The sequence below is a fragment of the Ambystoma mexicanum genome, assembly GCF_040938575.1.
Source record: "Ambystoma mexicanum isolate Mex_15411 chromosome 12 unlocalized genomic scaffold, UKY_AmexF1_1 Mex_chr12_unloc.2, whole genome shotgun sequence".
Lineage (NCBI taxonomy): Eukaryota > Metazoa > Chordata > Amphibia > Caudata > Ambystomatidae > Ambystoma > Ambystoma mexicanum.
In genome coordinates this window covers 6,853,873-6,877,589 of record NW_027182323.1, presented here as the reverse complement: position 1 = coordinate 6,877,589, position 23,717 = coordinate 6,853,873, and the positions used below count along the sequence as shown (strand labels likewise).

Sequence of the window (23,717 nt, the reverse complement as noted above, 5' to 3'; positions counted from 1 at the left end):
AGGGTGTATTTTATTAAAATTTGAAATTAACAAAGATCACTTCGCAGTGTGTGCTGAAAACTGTACTCTATAAATTAATTGGGTAATCCTTGTTGTCCAGCTGACCACGACTTCTTAAGGAAGAGGGGTGTCTTTGTTTTTTAATCAGTCCAACCTTTTTATCCAGCTTCCCCAAAACAGGTATTTCTGCAAGGGGAGTCTGAAATCCAAAATTCCCCAAAGCATTCTAAGTTTTCTGTCTGACTTCCCAACATAGACCAAAGCGGGGGGAGTAGTGGGGGGGTCTGAAAAATTAACCGATAAATCACCCTGTGTTTATTTTAAATCATAAGTGTGTGCGAAATCATCATTACCAATCTTGAAATCCTACTTCTATCCTTTTAAGCCTGCAGGAAAATCAAAATCGCACAAAAGTGCCTCCATTATTAATCAATATAATTATTTTGTGAAGTTAAATTTACAGAAAGTGAATAATTGCGATTGTGTCTTTTTAACTCACTTTTGTGATATATTTATGCTGAGAAAAGTTGAGCCACGGATAAAGTGGTTTTTAACATTTTCGTGCTCATTTCTATTACTTTTAATTTAAATAAATACCAATATATTTCCCCTACACTGGCCTGGTTCTTGGCTCATTGTCAGCTCATGGTAGAGGGATCCAAGGGGCATGATATGTGTCTGAGATAGGGCAAAAAAAAAAAGAATCTGTTAAATAGTTTGTTGCATAACCACGTGAGTGGGGAGAGAAGGAACTCCCCGTTTTGAGGGTGGCTTATCGACACTGTTACAACCCTCAGGAAGAGTATGTTATCAAACAAATTTGGACTTTGGAAAATCGGTCTGAGATTAGGCGCAGAGCCTCTAGGCATCAAGAATTGGGACTCAATCTGAAAGGCATTTGAATTTTCTCAAATAGGACTATTACAGGAATTATGCAAGGTAGAAGAAGTACCTATGAAGTGATTAGAAATAAGCATCTCAAGAACCATTGGGAATTTGTATAGTGAAGACGTTCTAACGCCCTGGTGAAGACCAGTGAGTAAGAGGTTGAAACACTCATTGACGATATTTTCAGGCTGAATGGACATTAAAGAATATCTATATGCATGACATAAAACTATTGTTGTTCGAATTCAACTTTTTTTAGTGTTATAATTGTTCATGTAAAATAGATGAATAGGTACATGGCGCATATGCCAGATACTGTGAACTTTAGTATTATGTCAGAAGAAGCTTCAAAACTGCTAAATAATCTTAAACTGATCGCTACAAATGGATGCAAGTTGTCCCGACCCCTTACAGCTACCATATTCCGAAGGAACAGATAAATACAATTTTAAGGGAGCATTGGTAAAGTTCATAAAAATGTCCCTCTATTTGGACTAACAGTATACCACAAAAGAAAGGGACAAGACTTGATATGATTTATCAAGTGCAACAAGTCACCAGTGTGATCCCTCTAGAAGAAGTACGCTATGCCTATTTAAGCTTCACAAAGGTGGTTTAAAAAAGGCCACCCCAGTGTGGGTCACATTGGTGCAGGCCTGTTTTGTAATTTTGTGTTTATTTTTTTTTGGTCAATTCACATAATTATCTATGGACTGTAACTTTACTGTTTCTACCCCTTTTAGATAGGTGGCACACCACCGCTATCTATGGACATGAGCCTTTATTAGGGATCGTGTAGTTCTTCCAGGGGTATATATAGGTCGTGAACATGATGCAGCAACTCTATATAGCAATCTACGTTTAAGGGTAGCCCAAACTCTGATATCTGGATCCTCCCAATCTATCTATGAGTGCAGCCACTCTGGTACTTAATGCATATTTCCAGTTTTGATTTGATCATCCCTTTTGCTGTATATTGTATAGGCGTTCATAAAACTGTCCCATACGTTGGTCTATAAAGTCTGGTACACCCCTAATTTCTATATGTGGCAGTGCAGAGTATGCACATGGCTAGTCAGAATGTGAGATTCCTTGCACAGCACTAACCATATGTTGCCGCTACCGACTTTTTTAGCATGTCATCCACAAATGTTTGCACGTATGTGCAGTTTTTAATTAACAGAGTTCTAATTCGGTATGTGCCAGGAAAAAAAAAAAGTGTTTCCGCCCGGTCTCGAACCGGGGACCTTTCGCGTGTTAGGCGAACGTGATAACCACTACACTACGGTAACTGCCACGTTAGCACTGAACAGTTTGACTTACTCTTCACACTCCTCCTTCTGTGATGTATGTTTTGGCCTGTTTTCAGCACTCAAAGCCTCCTTGTATTTCAGTTTCTCTTACTGTTGTTGGATAATTGTGTTGTAGCTTCACCAAAATCCTACCCCCATCAGGATAGTTTCTAAGAAGTTTGTGAAATATGGTGCCAAAGGAAAACTGTTACATGCACCCCTGCCCCAAATGTGTGCACGGCTCCCTTCCATGCCCCAAACTTCTCCCTATGCATAACCACCACATGGCACCACCCAATATCAATGGCCCCTCTTGCTTCAGGCACAAACATGACAGCATGTGTAGCTTCCATATCCACAGGCCCAAAGACGTAGGGTTTGCAAAATCCCCACCCAGATAAATACCTTGTCCCAGCCAGATCTGCGTTTACCCACCATACCCTGCAGTATATTATTAACCTGACCCATACATCTCAACCTCTTCGAGTTGCCCTGGCAAATTAAATCAGATTTAGCCAGAGAGAGTCCACTGAAATCAATGGGCTGGTGGGCGGGCTAGCCATATTTATGAACTGACTCCATAGTAAGTGACACCCCACGAAATGTGTTAATTGAGTAGTAGGCCTCACTTTTCTGTTAGGAATGGATGATGGCCCTCACGTTGATAGTTGGGTTCCCGGGGCACGGAGCGGGATAGGGTGGGGGGCGGCGGGAAAAGGGGAAGTGACAAGGCTAAGCACGGGCAAGGCAGTTGCAGGTAGGAGGTGTATGAATAACAACATGTTGCGTGTGACACCTGCCTCCTGTGTCTTTGTACTGCCCAGTGCTGGCCCTGGGGTAGAAGGTCCCTCACCCCGGGTCCACCCAGTGGCAACGAAGGAGAGACATCCTATGCGTGGGAGGCTACAGCGCCGGGAAGGCGAAGCGCATGGCAACGGAGGCCCAGGAGAGGGAGAACTACTGGTGGCCGTGGCAGTGAGGGCGTTGCCCTGCCTATGTATCGGAAGATGCAGGAGGCTGGATTGTGCCCGGGGGTCCGCAGCAGTGATTGCCAGTAGCAGTGGTGAGTGAGGGAAGGGAGCAGGGAACCAACGGTGCTTGTGCCTCGCTGCAGCTGTTAGAAGAAGCCCCTCCCTCCCACATCTCATAACCCCACGGTGCTGGTACCTCACATAGGTTCCAAGGGTGAAAGTGAGTGTGAGTTCTGTCCCGTCATCCGAGAAGCGGAGACCGACCGGAACCTTCTGTAGTGAATCGCTACTTCTGATATCTTATTCAAGAAGCCATGCCCAAGGGCATCGACCCCGCTACCCTCGCACAGGAAACAAGAGATGGATCCAGCATGCCTCATCGTCAGTGAAGGACTCAGATCAGGGCGGTGGAGATGGGCCAAAGAAAGAGGTCGCCTTGAATCGGAAGACGTCCATAGAGAAATAGACAGGCTTTTACTGGTGAAGGAGGAACTAGCCTTGTCTGAGGACAACCTACTACTAAAAGGACACAATATGGTGATCCCAGCTTCACTCCGAAGGAAAGTAGTGGAACTAGCACATGAGGGGCACCGAGGAATAGTGTCTACGAAACACATGTTGAGACAGAAGGTCTGGTTCCCCCAACTAGATGCGCTTTTGGGGGAGGTCTTGAAAGAGTGTCCGACCTGTTGCCTCATTACACCCAACAGACATCCAGAGCGTTATCGGATGTCTGCGTTACCGGAGGGGGTGTGGGAAGCAGTGGCGGCTGACTTCTTTGGTCTCATCGAAGGGAGAAAATACATCCTAGCCATAATGGACAAGTACCCCAGCTATTTAGAGGCGCAGAGAGTCTCCACGGCAGCTCACTATGTCATCCGAGTCCTGGACCACATTTTCACAGCATATGGCATTTCCCAAAAAGTGAAGACAGATAATGTATCTCCATACGCTGGCCAAGACTTTGAGCGCTTCAGTGAATACATGGGGTTTCATCACCAGAAGATCATGCTGTTATGGCCTCAAGCAAACGGCATGATTGAGCGTTTCATGGCAAACCTCAAACAAGTGCTACAGGTGGCCCAGTAAACTGGACAACCCTACGAGCATGTCTTCCATCAACTGCTCAGGGACTATTGGAGCACTGCACACAGCTCCACAGGAAAAGCCCAGCAGAGGTCCTGTTTGGGAGAAATGTTCGGTCCCGGCTGCCACAGCATGGCCCCCAAGACACCATGCGACCTGAGGATAGTGAAATGAGAGATCACGACCAGAACGCCAAGCAGAGAATAAAGGACTATGCAGACATTCGCAGGAAAGCCAAGGACTGCATGCTAGAAGTTGAAGAGGTAGTGACGATGAAGCAGCCACAAACCCACAAACACATGGCAATGTTCAAGGATGATCTCCTAGTGATTACTGCACGAAAGGGTTCAATGGTTACGGCCCAGGGCGACCGTGGGTCCACCACCTGCAACTCCTCACATTTCAAACGGTTTCCACTAGCCACCCCACGGCGGGCAAGGGGAAGAGGGGACATGTCTGATGAACACCATGAGGACGATTCATATCATGGAGACCGAGAAGACTCTGACACCTCTGGTGTGGAATACACTGGGGAGCCGGCAGGAAGAATGGTGCGAGAGACAGAGAACTCGAGACCCCAGAGAGCAAGAAACAAACTGCAATGTCTCATTGAAGAAATGGTCTGAGGCGCACCATCCCAGGCACATGTTGCACCCCCTTTGGGGTAATTGTTTAATTTGCGGGGATGTCCCATTGACAGTTGGGTTCTGGGGCATGGGGCGGGGGTAACAGGGGAACTGATGAAGGCTAAGCATGGGCAAGGCAGTGGCATGTAGGAGGTGTATGAATAAAGATGTGTTGCGTTTGACACCTGCCTCCCGTGTCTTTGTACTGTGCAGTGCCGGCACCAGGGCAGGAGGTCCCTCACCCCGGGCCCAACACAATGGCCTGCATGTGATGATGCCATGAGCGAGGCAATGGACAAGTCAGCCTGCGCTGCACGACACACACCTGATCAACATTATGTATGGAAAATGGTGCAGACCATAACAACGTGTAAGAACGGGTTATTTTGTATAGTGCAGAATTATGTATTGTCAGCTGGAAAATGTCCCGACAGTTTTCAGATATAAGCCAGCCACATGGTGGTTGGTATATGTGAATTTAGTATGTAATACGTTTTCAGGAACTGCTAAGAACCAGCCTAAATACCAATACCAGTAATTGTCACATAGAACAGACTTCAGACACTTACGTGGGCAACTACCACCAAGTAGGTAAGATACCACCTGTCCAGTGACAGATGCACCCTGGTGGATCCACCCTGGTGCACAAGGCATCCTAGTTCGAGAGAAGTGTGAGAGAATTCCTAGACTTCACTGTGAATGATCCTATGGTTAAGAGACCATAGTAACTACATTGAAAAATGTAATCTCCATAAAAGAAGCACTTGACTTCTGAAGTGAATTCATTTTCATAATCAATGACTCAGGCCATGTTCTTTCACTTTAAGTATCCTGGTTCTTCCCTTATCTGCTCAAGGCTCACCCCTTCACTCACCTGGTCTCTATCTCTTTCCCCTCCACCTGTCTTTCTAGTCTCTACTCATTGGCTCTCATTTCCTCACTACCGTAAATGCCTCTTTTTTGCAACTTTTCCAATACACCTCTAGCAACTCTGTCCTTGTCTCACCTCTAGCCCTTCCAATCTGCTGATTATCCCCTATTCCGCCCTATTGCATCTTTCCCTTTGAACTATCCCATTCACTCTCACCTTCATGGCTGTCCTACTCTCACTTTTATCTATCTCTATCTATGGTTCCACGCCACTCATAGCTCAGGGTCTTTCTCCCACTGCAACCTCAATCCTTGTTTTGTTATCAACTTTATCTTTACCAATTCCACTCTGGCACCAATGCCAGACTCGCGTCTATATCCTTTCATCTAAATAAGTTTCCCCATGTTAATTTTCATCAATAAAATTACATTGTGGCCTTTCATCGTTTTGTTAATATATAGGGGGTGTCACCCCATAGTCCACAATACCCCCAGCCCTATGCTTCCTTTCTTAATACATATGCATGCCTTGTCATCACCACCATGCAATGCTGTCAAAGTCAATTTCCACAAGGTAATTTATTTTGATGAAAGATGGCATATGTCAGACTATCACCTACATTCCTCCCAGTATCACACCTCCAACTCTCCTTGTTTCTTCCCTTCTTCTATCCTCTCATTCTCTCATGATATTCTCTTATTATCCCTATAATCTCCATCAGTTTGGTTTCCTCTCAACTACATCAAGTCTTCTTCCTCTTTTTCCTTCTACTATTTTGCTCTCATCTGTCAACCCAGCTCTCTCAGAGTCCTGGTGGCCTCTGGGCTCTGTGGGTTTTCCGGCGTGTGCCTCTCTGCTCCAGGAGCCGCCGCCATAGGTTGTTACCGTGGCAAGACCCAGTGGTCGGGTCTCTCCTCCGTTCCGTTCTGCCCTCAGAAACACCACTCAGTTCCTCGGGTGTCCTGGCTGGTGTATGCTGATCTCCCCAGTAGTTGGGGGACTGGTTGCTCCGCCTTCGCCTCCCGGGAGTGACGGGCTGCGATCCTCCATGCCACACAGAGGAGGAGCCGTTATGCCCGGGGCTCCCCCGGTGTGGTGAGCCGATCCGCAGCCTCCCTGCTGGCTCCCTCGATGTCCGGGAGTCGGGTAAGGCTCTTGCCAATTCCGCTTTGATGTTGCCCGCAAGGCAGTCTAGGCCATCTGGGGTGCTAGGTGCAGCTGAAGTCCCTGTCACAGGATCAGAGGCGCCTCTCCCTGCACTCCGCGCTACTGCGCACACAAAGGTGTCCTCTGTCGTTCTCAGCCCAGTTTAGGTTTAGGAACCTCAAGTCTCGCCAAGAGGTGCCCAGTGTCTCAAATTTTCATAATCTGCACTTTGAGGTTGGCTTCAGAGTTGATGTGCGGCCGGATCTTGTACGGATGTTTCGGCTCACGGCCATGTTGATTGGGCTCTCTAGTACCACCTCCAGGGTGTATTTTATTAAAATTTGAAATTAACAAAGATCACTTCGCAGTGTGTGCTGAAAACTGTACTCTATAAATTAATTGGGTAATCCTTGTTGTCCAGCTGACCACGACTTCTTAAGGAAGAGGGGTGTCTTTGTTTTTTAATCAGTCCAACCTTTTTATCCAGCTTCCCCAAAACAGGTATTTCTGCAAGGGGAGTCTGAAATCCAAAATTCCCCAAAGCATTCTAAGTTTTCTGTCTGACTTCCCAACATAGACCAAAGCGGGGGGAGTGGTGGGGGGGTCTGAAAAATTAACCGATAAATCACCCTGTGTTTATTTTAAACCATAAGTGTGTGCGAAATCATCATTACCAATCTTGAAATCCTACTTCTATCCTTTTAAGCCTGCAGGAAAATCAAAATCGCACAAAAGTGCCTCCATTATTAATCAATATAATTATTTTGTGAAGTTAAATTTACAGAAAGTGAATAATTGCGATTGTGTCTTTTTAACTCACTTTTGTGATATATTTATGCTGAGAAAAGTTGAGCCACGGATAAAGTGGTTTTTAACATTTTCGTGCTCATTTCTATTACTTTTAATTTAAATAAATACCAATATATTTCCCCTACACTGGCCTGGTTCTTGGCTCATTGTCAGCTCATGGTAGAGGGATCCAAGGGGCATGATATGTGTCTGAGATAGGGCAAAAAAAAAAAGAATCTGTTAAATAGTTTGTTGCATAACCACGTGAGTGGGGAGAGAAGGAACTCCCCGTTTTGAGGGTGGCTTATCGACACTGTTACAACCCTCAGGAAGAGTATGTTATCAAACAAATTTGGACTTTGGAAAATCGGTCTGAGATTAGGCGCAGAGCCTCTAGGCATCAAGAATTGGGACTCAATCTGAAAGGCATTTGAATTTTCTCAAATAGGACTATTACAGGAATTATGCAAGGTAGAAGAAGTACCTATGAAGTGATTAGAAATAAGCATCTCAAGAACCATTGGGAATTTGTATAGTGAAGACGTTCTAACGCCCTGGTGAAGACCAGTGAGTAAGAGGTTGAAACACTCATTGACGATATTTTCAGGCTGAATGGACATTAAAGAATATCTATATGCATGACATAAAACTATTGTTGTTCGAATTCAACTTTTTTTAGTGTTATAATTGTTCATGTAAAATAGATGAATAGGTACATGGCGCATATGCCAGATACTGTGAACTTTAGTATTATGTCAGAAGAAGCTTCAAAACTGCTAAATAATCTTAAACTGATCGCTACAAATGGATGCAAGTTGTCCCGACCCCTTACAGCTACCATATTCCGAAGGAACAGATAAATACAATTTTAAGGGAGCATTGGTAAAGTTCATAAAAATGTCCCTCTATTTGGACTAACAGTATACCACAAAAGAAAGGGACAAGACTTGATATGATTTATCAAGTGCAACAAGTCACCAGTGTGATCCCTCTAGAAGAAGTACGCTATGCCTATTTAAGCTTCACAAAGGTGGTTTAAAAAAGGCCACCCCAGTGTGGGTCACATTGGTGCAGGCCTGTTTTGTAATTTTGTGTTTATTTTTTTTTGGTCAATTCACATAATTATCTATGGACTGTAACTTTACTGTTTCTACCCCTTTTAGATAGGTGGCACACCACCGCTATCTATGGACATGAGCCTTTATTAGGGATCGTGTAGTTCTTCCAGGGGTATATATAGGTCGTGAACATGATGCAGCAACTCTATATAGCAATCTACGTTTAAGGGTAGCCCAAACTCTGATATCTGGATCCTCCCAATCTATCTATGAGTGCAGCCACTCTGGTACTTAATGCATATTTCCAGTTTTGATTTGATCATCCCTTTTGCTGTATATTGTATAGGCGTTCATAAAACTGTCCCATACTTTGGTCTATAAAGTCTGGTACACCCCTAATTTCTATATGTGGCAGTGCAGAGTATGCACATGGCTAGTCAGAATGTGAGATTCCTTGCACAGCACTAACCATATGTTGCCGCTACCGACTTTTTTAGCATGTCATCCACAAATGTTTGCACGTATGTGCAGTTTTTAATTAACAGAGTTCTAATTCGGTATGTGCCAGGAAAAAAAAAAAGTGTTTCCGCCCGGTCTCAAACCGGGGACCTTTCGCGTGTTAGGCGAACGTGATAACCACTACACTACGGTAACTGCCACGTTAGCACTGAACAGTTTGACTTACTCTTCACACTCCTCCTTCTGTGATGTATGTTTTGGCCTGTTTTCAGCACTCAAAGCCTCCTTGTATTTCAGTTTCTATTACTGTTGTTGGATAATTGTGTTGTAGCTTCACCAAAATCCTACCCCCATCAGGATAGTTTCTAAGAAGTTTGTGAAATATGGTGCCAAAGGAAAACTGTTACATGCACCCCTGCCCCAAATGTGTGCACGGCTCCCTTCCATGCCCCAAACTTCTCCCTATGCATAACCACCACATGGCACCACCCAATATCAATGGCCCCTCTTGCTTCAGGCACAAACATGACAGCATGTGTAGCTTCCATATCCACAGGCCCAAAGACGTAGGGTTTGCAAAATCCCCACCCAGATAAATACCTTGTCCCAGCCAGATCTGCGTTTACCCACCATACCCTGCAGTATATTATTAACCTGACCCATACATCTCAACCTCTTCGAGTTGCCCTGGCAAATTAAATCAGATTTATCCAGAGAGAGTCCACTGAAATCAATGGGCTGGTGGGCGGGCTAGCCATATTTATGAACTGACTCCATAGTAAGTGACACCCCACGAAATGTGTTAATTGAGTGGTAGGCCTCACTTTTCTGTTAGGAATGGATGATGGCCCTCACGTTGATAGTTGGGTTCCCGGGGCACGGAGCGGGATAGGGTGGGGGGCGGCGGGAAAAGGGGAAGTGACAAGGCTAAGCACGGGCAAGGCAGTTGCAGGTAGGAGGTGTATGAATAACAACATGTTGCGTGTGACACCTGCCTCCTGTGTCTTTGTACTGCCCAGTGCTGGCCCTGGGGTAGAAGGTCCCTCACCCCGGGTCCACCCAGTGGCAACGAAGGAGAGACATCCTATGCGTGGGAGGCTACAGCGCCGGGAAGGCGAAGCGCATGGCAACGGAGGCCCAGGAGAGGGAGAACTACTGGTGGCCGTGGCAGTGAGGGCGTTGCCCTGCCTATGTATCGGAAGATGCAGGAGGCTGGATTGTGCCCGGGGGTCCGCAGCAGTGATTGCCAGTAGCAGTGGTGAGTGAGGGAAGGGAGCAGGGAACCAACGGTGCTTGTGCCTCGCTGCAGCTGTTAGAAGAAGCCCCTCCCTCCCACATCTCATAACCCCACGGTGCTGGTACCTCACATAGGTTCCAAGGGTGAAAGTGAGTGTGAGTTCTGTCCCGTCATCCGAGAAGCGGAGACCGACCGGAACCTTCTGTAGTGAATCGCTACTTCTGATATCTTATTCAAGAAGCCATGCCCAAGGGCATCGACCCCGCTACCCTCGCACAGGAAACAAGAGATGGATCCAGCATGCCTCATCGTCAGTGAAGGACTCAGATCAGGGCGGTGGAGATGGGCCAAAGAAAGAGGTCGCCTTGAATCGGAAGACGTCCATAGAGAAATAGACAGGCTTTTACTGGTGAAGGAGGAACTAGCCTTGTCTGAGGACAACCTACTACTAAAAGGACACAATATGGTGATCCCAGCTTCACTCCGAAGGAAAGTAGTGGAACTAGCACATGAGGGGCACCGAGGAATAGTGTCTACGAAACACATGTTGAGACAGAAGGTCTGGTTCCCCCAACTAGATGCGCTTTTGGGGGAGGTCTTGAAAGAGTGTCCGACCTGTTGCCTCATTACACCCAACAGACATCCAGAGCGTTATCGGATGTCTGCGTTACCGGAGGGGGTGTGGGAAGCAGTGGCGGCTGACTTCTTTGGTCTCATCGAAGGGAGAAAATACATCCTAGCCATAATGGACAAGTACCCCAGCTATTTAGAGGCGCAGAGAGTCTCCACGGCAGCTCACTATGTCATCCGAGTCCTGGACCACATTTTCACAGCATATGGCATTTCCCAAAAAGTGAAGACAGATAATGTATCTCCATACGCTGGCCAAGACTTTGAGCGCTTCAGTGAATACATGGGGTTTCATCACCAGAAGATCATGCTGTTATGGCCTCAAGCAAACGGCATGATTGAGCGTTTCATGGCAAACCTCAAACAAGTGCTACAGGTGGCCCAGTAAACTGGACAACCCTACGAGCATGTCTTCCATCAACTGCTCAGGGACTATTGGAGCACTGCACACAGCTCCACAGGAAAAGCCCAGCAGAGGTCCTGTTTGGGAGAAATGTTCGGTCCCGGCTGCCACAGCATGGCCCCCAAGACACCATGCGACCTGAGGATAGTGAAATGAGAGATCACGACCAGAACGCCAAGCAGAGAATAAAGGACTATGCAGACATTCGCAGGAAAGCCAAGGACTGCATGCTAGAAGTTGAAGAGGTAGTGACGATGAAGCAGCCACAAACCCACAAACACATGGCAATGTTCAAGGATGATCTCCTAGTGATTACTGCACGAAAGGGTTCAATGGTTACGGCCCAGGGCGACCGTGGGTCCACCACCTGCAACTCCTCACATTTCAAACGGTTTCCACTAGCCACCCCACGGCGGGCAAGGGGAAGAGGGGACATGTCTGATGAACACCATGAGGACGATTCATATCATGGAGACCGAGAAGACTCTGACACCTCTGGTGTGGAATACACTGGGGAGCCGGCAGGAAGAATGGTGCGAGAGACAGAGAACTCGAGACCCCAGAGAGCAAGAAACAAACTGCAATGTCTCATTGAAGAAATGGTCTGAGGCGCACCATCCCAGGCACATGTTGCACCCCCTTTGGGGTAATTGTTTAATTTGCGGGGATGTCCCATTGACAGTTGGGTTCTGGGGCATGGGGCGGGGGTAACAGGGGAACTGATGAAGGCTAAGCATGGGCAAGGCAGTGGCATGTAGGAGGTGTATGAATAAAGATGTGTTGCGTTTGACACCTGCCTCCCGTGTCTTTGTACTGTGCAGTGCCGGCACCAGGGCAGGAGGTCCCTCACCCCGGGCCCAACACAATGGCCTGCATGTGATGATGCCATGAGCGAGGCAATGGACAAGTCAGCCTGCGCTGCACGACACACACCTGATCAACATTATGTATGGAAAATGGTGCAGACCATAACAACGTGTAAGAACGGGTTATTTTGTATAGTGCAGAATTATGTATTGTCAGCTGGAAAATGTCCCGACAGTTTTCAGATATAAGCCAGCCACATGGTGGTTGGTATATGTGAATTTAGTATGTAATACGTTTTCAGGAACTGCTAAGAACCAGCCTAAATACCAATACCAGTAATTGTCACATAGAACAGACTTCAGACACTTACGTGGGCAACTACCACCAAGTAGGTAAGATACCACCTGTCCAGTGACAGATGCACCCTGGTGGATCCACCCTGGTGCACAAGGCATCCTAGTTCGAGAGAAGTGTGAGAGAATTCCTAGACTTCACTGTGAATGATCCTATGGTTAAGAGACCATAGTAACTACATTGAAAAATGTAATCTCCATAAAAGAAGCACTTGACTTCTGAAGTGAATTCATTTTCATAATCAATGACTCAGGCCATGTTCTTTCACTTTAAGTATCCTGGTTCTTCCCTTATCTGCTCAAGGCTCACCCCTTCACTCACCTGGTCTCTATCTCTTTCCCCTCCACCTGTCTTTCTAGTCTCTACTCATTGGCTCTCATTTCCTCACTACCGTAAATGCCTCTTTTTTGCAACTTTTCCAATACACCTCTAGCAACTCTGTCCTTGTCTCACCTCTAGCCCTTCCAATCTGCTGATTATCCCCTATTCCGCCCTATTGCATCTTTCCCTTTGAACTATCCCATTCACTCTCACCTTCATGGCTGTCCTACTCTCACTTTTATCTATCTCTATCTATGGTTCCACGCCACTCATAGCTCAGGGTCTTTCTCCCACTGCAACCTCAATCCTTGTTTTGTTATCAACTTTATCTTTACCAATTCCACTCTGGCACCAATGCCAGACTCGCGTCTATATCCTTTCATCTAAATAAGTTTCCCCATGTTAATTTTCATCAATAAAATTACATTGTGGCCTTTCATCGTTTTGTTAATATATAGGGGGTGTCACCCCATAGTCCACAATACCCCCAGCCCTATGCTTCCTTTCTTAATACATATGCATGCCTTGTCATCACCACCATGCAATGCTGTCAAAGTCAATTTCCACAAGGTAATTTATTTTGATGAAAGATGGCATATGTCAGACTATCACCTACATTCCTCCCAGTATCACACCTCCAACTCTCCTTGTTTCTTCCCTTCTTCTATCCTCTCATTCTCTCATGATATTCTCTTATTATCCCTATAATCTCCATCAGTTTGGTTTCCTCTCAACTACATCAAGTCTTCTTCCTCTTTTTCCTTCTACTATTTTGCTCTCATCTGTCAACCCAGCTCTCTCAGAGTCCTGGTGGCCTCTGGGCTCTGTGGGTTTTCCGGCGTGTGCCTCTCTGCTCCAGGAGCCGCCGCCATAGGTTGTTACCGTGGCAAGACCCAGTGGTCGGGTCTCTCCTCCGTTCCGTTCTGCCCTCAGAAACACCACTCAGTTCCTCGGGTGTCCTGGCTGGTGTATGCTGATCTCCCCAGTAGTTGGGGGACTGGTTGCTCCGCCTTCGCCTCCCGGGAGTGACGGGCTGCGATCCTCCATGCCACACAGAGGAGGAGCCGTTATGCCCGGGGCTCCCCCGGTGTGGTGAGCCGATCCGCAGCCTCCCTGCTGGCTCCCTCGATGTCCGGGAGTCGGGTAAGGCTCTTGCCAATTCCGCTTTGATGTTGCCCGCAAGGCAGTCTAGGCCATCTGGGGTGCTAGGTGCAGCTGAAGTCCCTGTCACAGGATCAGAGGCGCCTCTCCCTGCACTCCGCGCTACTGCGCACACAAAGGTGTCCTCTGTCGTTCTCAGCCCAGTTTAGGTTTAGGAACCTCAAGTCTCGCCAAGAGGTGCCCAGTGTCTCAAATTTTCATAATCTGCACTTTGAGGTTGGCTTCAGAGTTGATGTGCGGCCGGATCTTGTACGGATGTTTCGGCTCACGGCCATGTTGATTGGGCTCTCTAGTACCACCTCCAGGGTGTATTTTATTAAAATTTGAAATTAACAAAGATCACTTCGCAGTGTGTGCTGAAAACTGTACTCTATAAATTAATTGGGTAATCCTTGTTGTCCAGCTGACCACGACTTCTTAAGGAAGAGGGGTGTCTTTGTTTTTTAATCAGTCCAACCTTTTTATCCAGCTTCCCCAAAACAGGTATTTCTGCAAGGGGAGTCTGAAATCCAAAATTCCCCAAAGCATTCTAAGTTTTCTGTCTGACTTCCCAACATAGACCAAAGCGGGGGGAGTGGTGGGGGGGTCTGAAAAATTAACCGATAAATCACCCTGTGTTTATTTTAAACCATAAGTGTGTGCGAAATCATCATTACCAATCTTGAAATCCTACTTCTATCCTTTTAAGCCTGCAGGAAAATCAAAATCGCACAAAAGTGCCTCCATTATTAATCAATATAATTATTTTGTGAAGTTAAATTTACAGAAAGTGAATAATTGCGATTGTGTCTTTTTAACTCACTTTTGTGATATATTTATGCTGAGAAAAGTTGAGCCACGGATAAAGTGGTTTTTAACATTTTCGTGCTCATTTCTATTACTTTTAATTTAAATAAATACCAATATATTTCCCCTACACTGGCCTGGTTCTTGGCTCATTGTCAGCTCATGGTAGAGGGATCCAAGGGGCATGATATGTGTCTGAGATAGGGCAACAAAAAAAAGAATCTGTTAAATAGTTTGTTGCATAACCACGTGAGTGGGGAGAGAAGGAACTCCCCGTTTTGAGGGTGGCTTATCGACACTGTTACAACCCTCAGGAAGAGTATGTTATCAAACAAATTTGGACTTTGGAAAATCGGTCTGAGATTAGGCGCAGAGCCTCTAGGCAACAAGAATTGGGACTCAATCTGAAAGGCATTTGAATTTTCTCAAATAGGACTATTACAGGAATTATGCAAGGTAGAAGAAGTACCTATGAAGTGATTAGAAATAAGCATCTCAAGAACCATTGGGAATTTGTATAGTGAAGACGTTCTAACGCCCTGGTGAAGACCAGTGAGTAAGAGGTTGAAACACTCATTGACGATATTTTCAGGCTGAATGGACATTAAAGAATATCTATATGCATGACATAAAACTATTGTTGTTCGAATTCAACTTTTTTTAGTGTTATAATTGTTCATGTAAAATAGATGAATAGGTACATGGCGCATATGCCAGATACTGTGAACTTTAGTATTATGTCAGAAGAAGCTTCAAAACTGCTAAATAATCTTAAACTGATCGCTACAAATGGATGCAAGTTGTCCCGACCCCTTACAGCTACCATATTCCGAAGGAACAGATAAATACAATTTTAAGGGAGCATTGGTAAAGTTCATAAAAATGTCCCTCTATTTGGACTAACAGTATACCACAAAAGAAAGGGACAAGACTTGATATGATTTATCAAGTGCAACAAGTCACCAGTGTGATCCCTCTAGAAGAAGTACGCTATGCCTATTTAAGCTTCGCAAAGGTGGTTTAAAAAAGGCCACCCCAGTGTGGTTCACATTGGTGCAGGCCTGTTTTGTAATTTTGTGTTTATTTTTTTTTGGTCAATTCACATAATTATCTATGGACTGTATGTAACTTTACTGTTTCTACCCCTTTTAGGTAGGTGGCACACCACCGCTATCTATGGACATGAGCCTTTATTAGGGATCGTGTAGTTCTTCCAGGGGTATATATAGGTCGTGAACATGATGCAGCAACTCTATATAGCAATCTACGTTTAAGGGTAGCCCAAACTCTGATATCTGGATCCTCCCAATCTATCTATGAGTGCAGCCACTCTGGTACTTAATGCATATTTCCAGTTTTGATTTGATCATCCCTTTTGCTGTATATTGTATAGGCGTTCATAAAACTGTCCCATACTTTGGTCTATAAAGTCTGGTACACCCCTAATTTCTATATGTGGCAGTGCAGAGTATGCACATGGCTAGTCAGAATGTGAGATTCCTTGCACAGCACTAACCATATGTTGCCGCTACCGACTTTTTTAGCATGTCATCCACAAATGTTTGCACGTATGTGCAGTTTTTAATTAACAGAGTTCTAATTCGGTATGTGCCAGGAAAAAAAAAAAAGTGTTTCCGCCCGGTCTCGAACCGGGGACCTTTCGCGTGTTAGGCGAACGTGATAACCACTACACTACGGAAACTGCCATGTTAGCACTGAACAGTTTGACTTACTCTTCACACTCCTCCTTCTGTGATGTATGTTTTGGCCTGTTTTCAGCACTCAAAGCCTCCTTGTATTTCAGTTTCTCTTACTGTTGTTGGATAATTGTGTTGTAGCTTCACCAAAATCCTACCCCCATCAGGATAGTTTCTAAGAAGTTTGTGAAATATGGTGCCAAAGGAAAACTGTTACATGCACCCCTGCCCCAAATGTGTGCACGGCTCCCTTCCATGCCCCAAACTTCTCCCTATGCATAACCACCACATGGCACCACCCAATATCAATGGCCCCTCTTGCTTCAGGCACAAACATGACAGCATGTGTAGCTTCCATATGCACAGGCCCAAAGACGTAGGGTTTGCAAAATCCCCACCCAGATAAATACCTTGTCCCAGCCAGATCTGCGTTTACCCACCATACCCTGCAGTATATTATTAACCTGACCCATACATCTCAACCTCTTCGAGTTGCCCTGGCAAATTAAATCAGATTTAGCCAGAGAGAGTCCACTGAAATCAATGGGCTGGTGGGCGGGCTAGCCATATTTATGAACTGACTCCATAGTAAGTGACACCCCACGAAATGTGTTAATTGAGTGGTAGGCCTCACTTTTCTGTTAGGAATGGATGATGGCCCTCACGTTGATAGTTGGGTTCCCGGGGCACGGAGCGGGATAGGGTGGGGGGCGGCGGGAAAAGGGGAAGTGACAAGGCTAAGCACGGGCAAGGCAGTTGCAGGTAGGAGGTGTATGAATAACAACATGTTGCGTGTGACACCTGCCTCCTGTGTCTTTGTACTGCCCAGTGCTGGCCCTGGGGTAGAAGGTCCCTCACCCCGGGTCCACCCAGTGGCAACGAAGGAGAGACATCCTATGCGTGGGAGGCTACAGCGCCGGGAAGGCGAAGCGCATGGCAACGGAGGCCCAGGAGAGGGAGAACTACTGGTGGCCGTGGCAGTGAGGGCGTTGCCCTGCCTATGTATCGGAAGATGCAGGAGGCTGGATTGTGCCCGGGGGTCCGCAGCAGTGATTGCCAGTAGCAGTGGTGAGTGAGGGAAGGGAGCAGGGAACCAACGGTGCTTGTGCCTCGCTGCAGCTGTTAGAAGAAGCCCCTCCCTCCCACATCTCATAACCCCACGGTGCTGGTACCTCACATAGGCTCCAAGGGTGAAAGTGAGTGTGAGTTCTGTCCCGTCATCCGAGAAGCGGAGACCGACCGGAACCTTCTGTAGTGAATCGCTACTTCTGATATCTTATTCAAGAAGCCATGCCCAAGGGCATCGACCCCGCTACCCTCGCACAGGAAACAAGAGATGGATCCAGCATGCCTCATCGTCAGTGAAGGACTCAGATCAGGGCGGTGGAGATGGGCCAAAGAAAGAGGTCGCCTTGAATCGGAAGACGTCCATAGAGAAATAGACAGGCTTTTACTGGTGAAGGAGGAACTGGCTTTGTCTGAGGACAACCTACTACTAAAAGGACACAATATGGTGATCCCAGCTTCACTCCGAAGGAAAGTAGTGGAACTAGCACATGAGGGGCACCGAGGAATAGTGTCTACGAAACACATGTTGAGACAGAAGGTCTGGTTCCCCCAACTAGATGCGCTTTTGGGGGAGGTCTTGAAAGAGTGTCCGACCTGTTGCCTCATTACACCCAACAGACATCCAGAGCGTTATCGGATGTCTGCGTTACCGGAGGGGGTGTGGGAAGCAGTGGCGGCTGACTTCTTTGGTCTCATCGAAGGGAGAAAATACATCCTAGCCATAATGGACAAGTACCCCAGCTATTTAGAGGCGCAGAGAGTCTCCACGGCAGCTCACTATGTCATCCGAGTCCTGGACCACATTTTCACAGCATATGGCATTTCCCAAAAAGTGAAGACAGATAATGTATCTCCATACGCTGGCCAAGACTTTGAGCGCTTCAGTGAATACATGGGGTTTCATCACCAGAAGATCATGCTGTTATGGCCTCAAGCAAACGGCATGATTGAGCGTTTCATGGCAAACCTCAAACAAGTGCTACAGGTGGCCCAGTAAACTGGACAACCCTACGAGCATGTCTTCCATCAACTGCTCAGGGACTATTGGAGCACTGCACACAGCTCCACAGGAAAAGCCCAGCAGAGGTCCTGTTTGGGAGAAATGTTCGGTCCCGGCTGCCACAGCATGGCCCCCAAGACACCATGCGACCTGAGGATAGTGAAATGAGAGATCACGACCAGAACGCCAAGCAGAGAATAAAGGACTATGCAGACATTCGCAGGAAAGCCAAGGACTGCATGCTAGAAGTTGAAGAGGTAGTGACGATGAAGCAGCCACAAACCCACAAACACATGGCAATGTTCAAGGATGATCTCCTAGTGATTACTGCACGAAAGGGTTCAATGGTTACGGCCCAGGGCGACCGTGGGTCCACCACCTGCAACTCCTCACATTTCAAACGGTTTCCACTAGCCACCCCACGGCGGGCAAGGGGAAGAGGGGACATGTCTGATGAACACCATGAGGACGATTCATATCATGGAGACCGAGAAGACTCTGACACCTCTGGTGTGGAATACACTGGGGAGCCGGCAGGAAGAATGGTGCGAGAGACAGAGAACTCGAGACCCCAAAGAGCAAGAAACAAACTGCAATGTCTCATTGAAGAAATGGTCTGAGGCGCACCATCCCAGGCACATGTTGCACCCCCTTTGGGGTAATTGTTTAATTTGCGGGGATGTCCCATTGACAGTTGGGTTCTGGGGCATGGGGCGGGGGTAACAGGGGAACTGATGAAGGCTAAGCATGGGCAAGGCAGTGGCATGTAGGAGGTGTATGAATAAAGATGTGTTGCGTTTGACACCTGCCTCCTGTGTCTTTGTACTGTGCAGTGCCGGCACCAGGGCAGGAGGTCCCTCACCCCGGGCCCAACACAATGGCCTGTATGTGATGATGCCATGAGCGAGGCAATGGACAAGTCAGCCTGCGCTGCACGACACACACCTGATCAACATTATGTATGGAAAATGGTGCAGACCATAACAACGTGTAAGAACGGGTTATTTTGTATAGTGCAGAATTATGTATTGTCAGCTGGAAAATGTCCCGACAGTTTTCAGATATAAGCCAGCCACATGGTGGTTGGTATATGTGAATTTAGTATGTAATACGTTTTCAGGAACTGCTAAGAACCAGCCTAAATACCAATACCAGTAATTGTCACATAGAACAGACTTCAGACACTTACGTGGGCAACTACCACCAAGTAGGTAAGATACCACCTGTCCAGTGACAGATGCACCCTGGTGGATCCACCCTGGTGCACAAGGCATCCTAGTTCGAGAGAAGTGTGAGAGAATTCCTAGACTTCACTGTGAATGATCCTATGGTTAAGAGACCATAGTAACTACATTGAAAAATGTAATCTCCATAAAAGAAGCACTTGACTTCTGAAGTGAATTCATTTTCATAATCAATGACTCAGGCCATGTTCTTTCACTTTAAGTATCCTGGTTCTTCCCTTATCTGCTCAAGGCTCACCCCCTTCACTCACCTGGTCTCTATCTCTTTCCCCTCCACCTGTCTTTCTAGTCTCTACTCATTGGCTCTCATTTCCTCACTACCGTAAATGCCTCTTTTTTGCAACTTTTCCAATACACCTCTAGCAACTCTGTCCTTGTCTCACCTCTAGCCCTTCCAATCTGCTGATTATCCCCTATTCCGCCCTATTGCATCTTTCCCTTTGAATTATCCCATTCACTCTCACCTTCATGGCTGTCCTACTCTCACTTTTATCTATCTCTATCTATGGTTCCACGCCACTCATAGCTCAGGGTCTTTCTCCCACTGCAACCTCAATCCTTGTTTTGTTATCAACTTTATCTTTACCAATTCCACTCTGGCACCAATGCCAGACTCGCGTCTATGTCCTTTCATCTAAATAAGTTTCCCCATGTTAATTTTCATCAATAAAATTACATTGTGGCCTTTCATCGTTTTGTTAATATATAGGGGGTGTCACCCCATAGTCCACAATACCCCCAGCCCTATGCTGCCTTTCTTAATACATATGCATGCCTTGTCATCACCACCATGCAATGCTGTCAAAGTCAATTTCCACAAGGTAATTTATTTTGATGAAAGATGGCATATGTCAGACTATCACCTACATTCCTCCCAGTATCACACCTCCAACTCTCCTTGTTTCTTCTCTTCTTCTATCCTCTCATTCTCTCATGATATTCTCTTATTATCCCTATATTCTCCATCAGTTTGGTTTCCTCTCAACTACATCAAGTCTTCTTCCTCTTTTTCCCTCTACTATTTTGCTCTCATCTGTCAACCCAGCTCTCTCAGAGTCCTGGTGGCCTCTGGGCTCTGTGGGTTTTCCGGCGTGTGCCTCTCTGCTCCAGGAGCCGCCGCCATAGGTTGTTACCGTGGCAAGACCCAGTGGTCGGGTCTCTCCTCCGTTCCGTTCTGCCCTCAGAAACACCAATCAGTTCCTCGGGTGTCCTCGCTGGTGTATGCTGATCTCCCCAGTAGTTGGGGGACTGGTTGCTCCGCCTTCGCCTCCCGGGAGTGACGGGCTGCGATCCTCCATGCCACACAGAGGAGGAGCCGTTATGCCCGGGGCTCCCCCGGTGTGGTGAGCCGATCCGCAGCCTCCCTGCTGGCTCCCTCGATGTCCGGGAGTCGGGTAAGGCTCTTGCCAATTCCGCTTTGATGTTGCCCGCAAGGCAGTCTAGGCCATCTGGGGTGCTAGGTGCAGCTGAAGTCCCTGTCACAGGATCAGAGGCGCCTCTCCCTGCACTCCGCGCTACTGCGCACACAAAGGTGTCCTCTGTCGTTCTCAGCCCAGTTTAGGTTTAGGAACCTCAAGTCTCGCCAACAGGTGCCCAGTGTCTCAAATTTTCATAATCTGCACTTTGAGGTTGGCTTCAGAGTTGATGTGCGGCCGGATCTTGTACGGATGTTTCGGCTCGCGGCCATGTTGATTGGGCTCTCTAGTACCACCTCCAGGGTGTATTTTATTAAAATTTGAAATTAACAAAGATCACTTCGCAGTGTGTGCTGAAAACTGTACTCTATAAATTAATTGGGTAATCCTTGTTGTCCAGCTGACCACGACTTCTTAAGGAAGAGGGGTGTCTTTGTTTTTTAATCAGTCCAACCTTTTTATCCAGCTTCCCCAAAACAGGTATTTCTGCAAGGGGAGTCTGAAATCCAAAATTCCCCAAAGCATTCAAAGTTTTCTGTCTGACTTCCCAACATAGACCAAAGCGGGGGGAGTGGTGGGGGGATCTGAAAAATTAACCGATAAATCACCCTGTGTTTATTTTAAACCATAAGTGTGTGCGAAATCATCATTACCAATCTTGAAATCCTACTTCTATCCTTTTAAGCCTGCAGGAAAATCAAAATCGCACAAAAGTGCCTCCATTATTAATCAATATAATTATTTTGTGAAGTTAAATTTACAGAAAGTGAATAATTGCGATTGTGTCTTTTTAACTCACTTTTGTGATATATTTATGCTGAGAAAAGTTGAGCCACGGATAAAGTGGTTTTTAACATTTTCGTGCTCATTTCTATTACTTTTAATTTAAATAAATACCAATATATTTCCCCTACACTGGCCTGGTTCTTGGCTCATTGTCAGCTCATGGTAGAGGGATCCAAGGGGCATGATATGTGTCTGAGATAGGGCAAAAAAAAAAAGAATCTGTTAAATAGTTTGTTGCATAACCACGTGAGTGGGGAGAGAAGGAACTCCCCGTTTTGAGGGTGGCTTATCGACACTGTTACAACCCTCAGGAAGAGTATGTTATCAAACAAATTTGGACTTTGGAAAATCGGTCTGAGATTAGGCGCAGAGCCTCTAGGCATCAAGAATTGGGACTCAATCTGAAAGGCATTTGAATTTTCTCAAATAGGACTATTACAGGAATTATGCAAGGTAGAAGAAGTACCTATGAAGTGATTAGAAATAAGCATCTCAAGAACCATTGGGAATTTGTATAGTGAAGACGTTCTAACGCCCTGGTGAAGACCAGTGAGTAAGAGGTTGAAACACTCATTGACGATATTTTCAGGCTGAATGGACATTAAAGAATATCTATATGCATGACATAAAACTATTGTTGTTCGAATTCAACTTTTTTTAGTGTTATAATTGTTCATGTAAAATAGATGAATAGGTACATGGCGCATATGCCAGATACTGTGAACTTTAGTATTATGTCAGAAGAAGCTTCAAAACTGCTAAATAATCTTAAACTGATCGCTACAAATGGATGCAAGTTGTCCCGACCCCTTACAGCTACCATATTCCGAAGGAACAGATAAATACAATTTTAAGGGAGCATTGGTAAAGTTCATAAAAATGTCCCTCTATTTGGACTAACAGTATACCACAAAAGAAAGGGACAAGACTTGATATGATTTATCAAGTGCAACAAGTCACCAGTGTGATCCCTCTAGAAGAAGTACGCTATGCCTATTTAAGCTTCACAAAGGTGGTTTAAAAAAGGCCACCCCAGTGTGGGTCACATTGGTGCAGGCCTGTTTTGTAATTTTGTGTTTATTTTTTTTTGGTCAATTCACATAATTATCTATGGACTGTAACTTTACTGTTTCTACCCCTTTTAGATAGGTGGCACACCACCGCTATCTATGGACATGAGCCTTTATTAGGGATCGTGTAGTTCTTCCAGGGGTATATATAGGTCGTGAACATGATGCAGCAACTCTATATAGCAATCTACGTTTAAGGGTAGCCCAAACTCTGATATCTGGATCCTCCCAATCTATCTATGAGTGCAGCCACTCTGGTACTTAATGCATATTTCCAGTTTTGATTTGATCATCCCTTTTGCTGTATATTGTATAGGCGTACATAAAACTGTCCCATACTTTGGTCTATAAAGTCTGGTACACCCCTAATGTCTATATGTGGCAGTGCAGAGTATGCACATGGCTAGTCAGAATGTGAGATTCCTTGCACAGCACTAACCATATGTTGCCGCTACCGACTTTTTTAGCATGTCATCCACAAATGTTTGCACGTATGTGCAGTTTTTAATTAACAGAGTTCTAATTCGGTATGTGCCAGGAAAAAAAAAAAAG

The 23,717-nt window shown here is 46.0% G+C and overlaps 2 non-coding genes across 2 annotated transcripts; both read right to left on the bottom strand.

Annotated features, from left to right (window-relative positions):
- Window positions 1–2,107: 2,107 nt before the first annotated feature.
- Window positions 2,108–2,180, bottom strand: TRNAV-AAC (transfer RNA valine (anticodon AAC)). Its single transcript has one exon. It is a non-coding gene; the product is annotated as a tRNA-Val (tRNA).
- Window positions 2,181–16,514: 14,334 nt separating this feature from the next.
- Window positions 16,515–16,587, bottom strand: TRNAV-AAC (transfer RNA valine (anticodon AAC)). The gene has a single exon. It is a non-coding gene; the product is annotated as a tRNA-Val (tRNA).
- Between the last annotated feature and the right edge of the window lie 7,130 nt (window positions 16,588–23,717).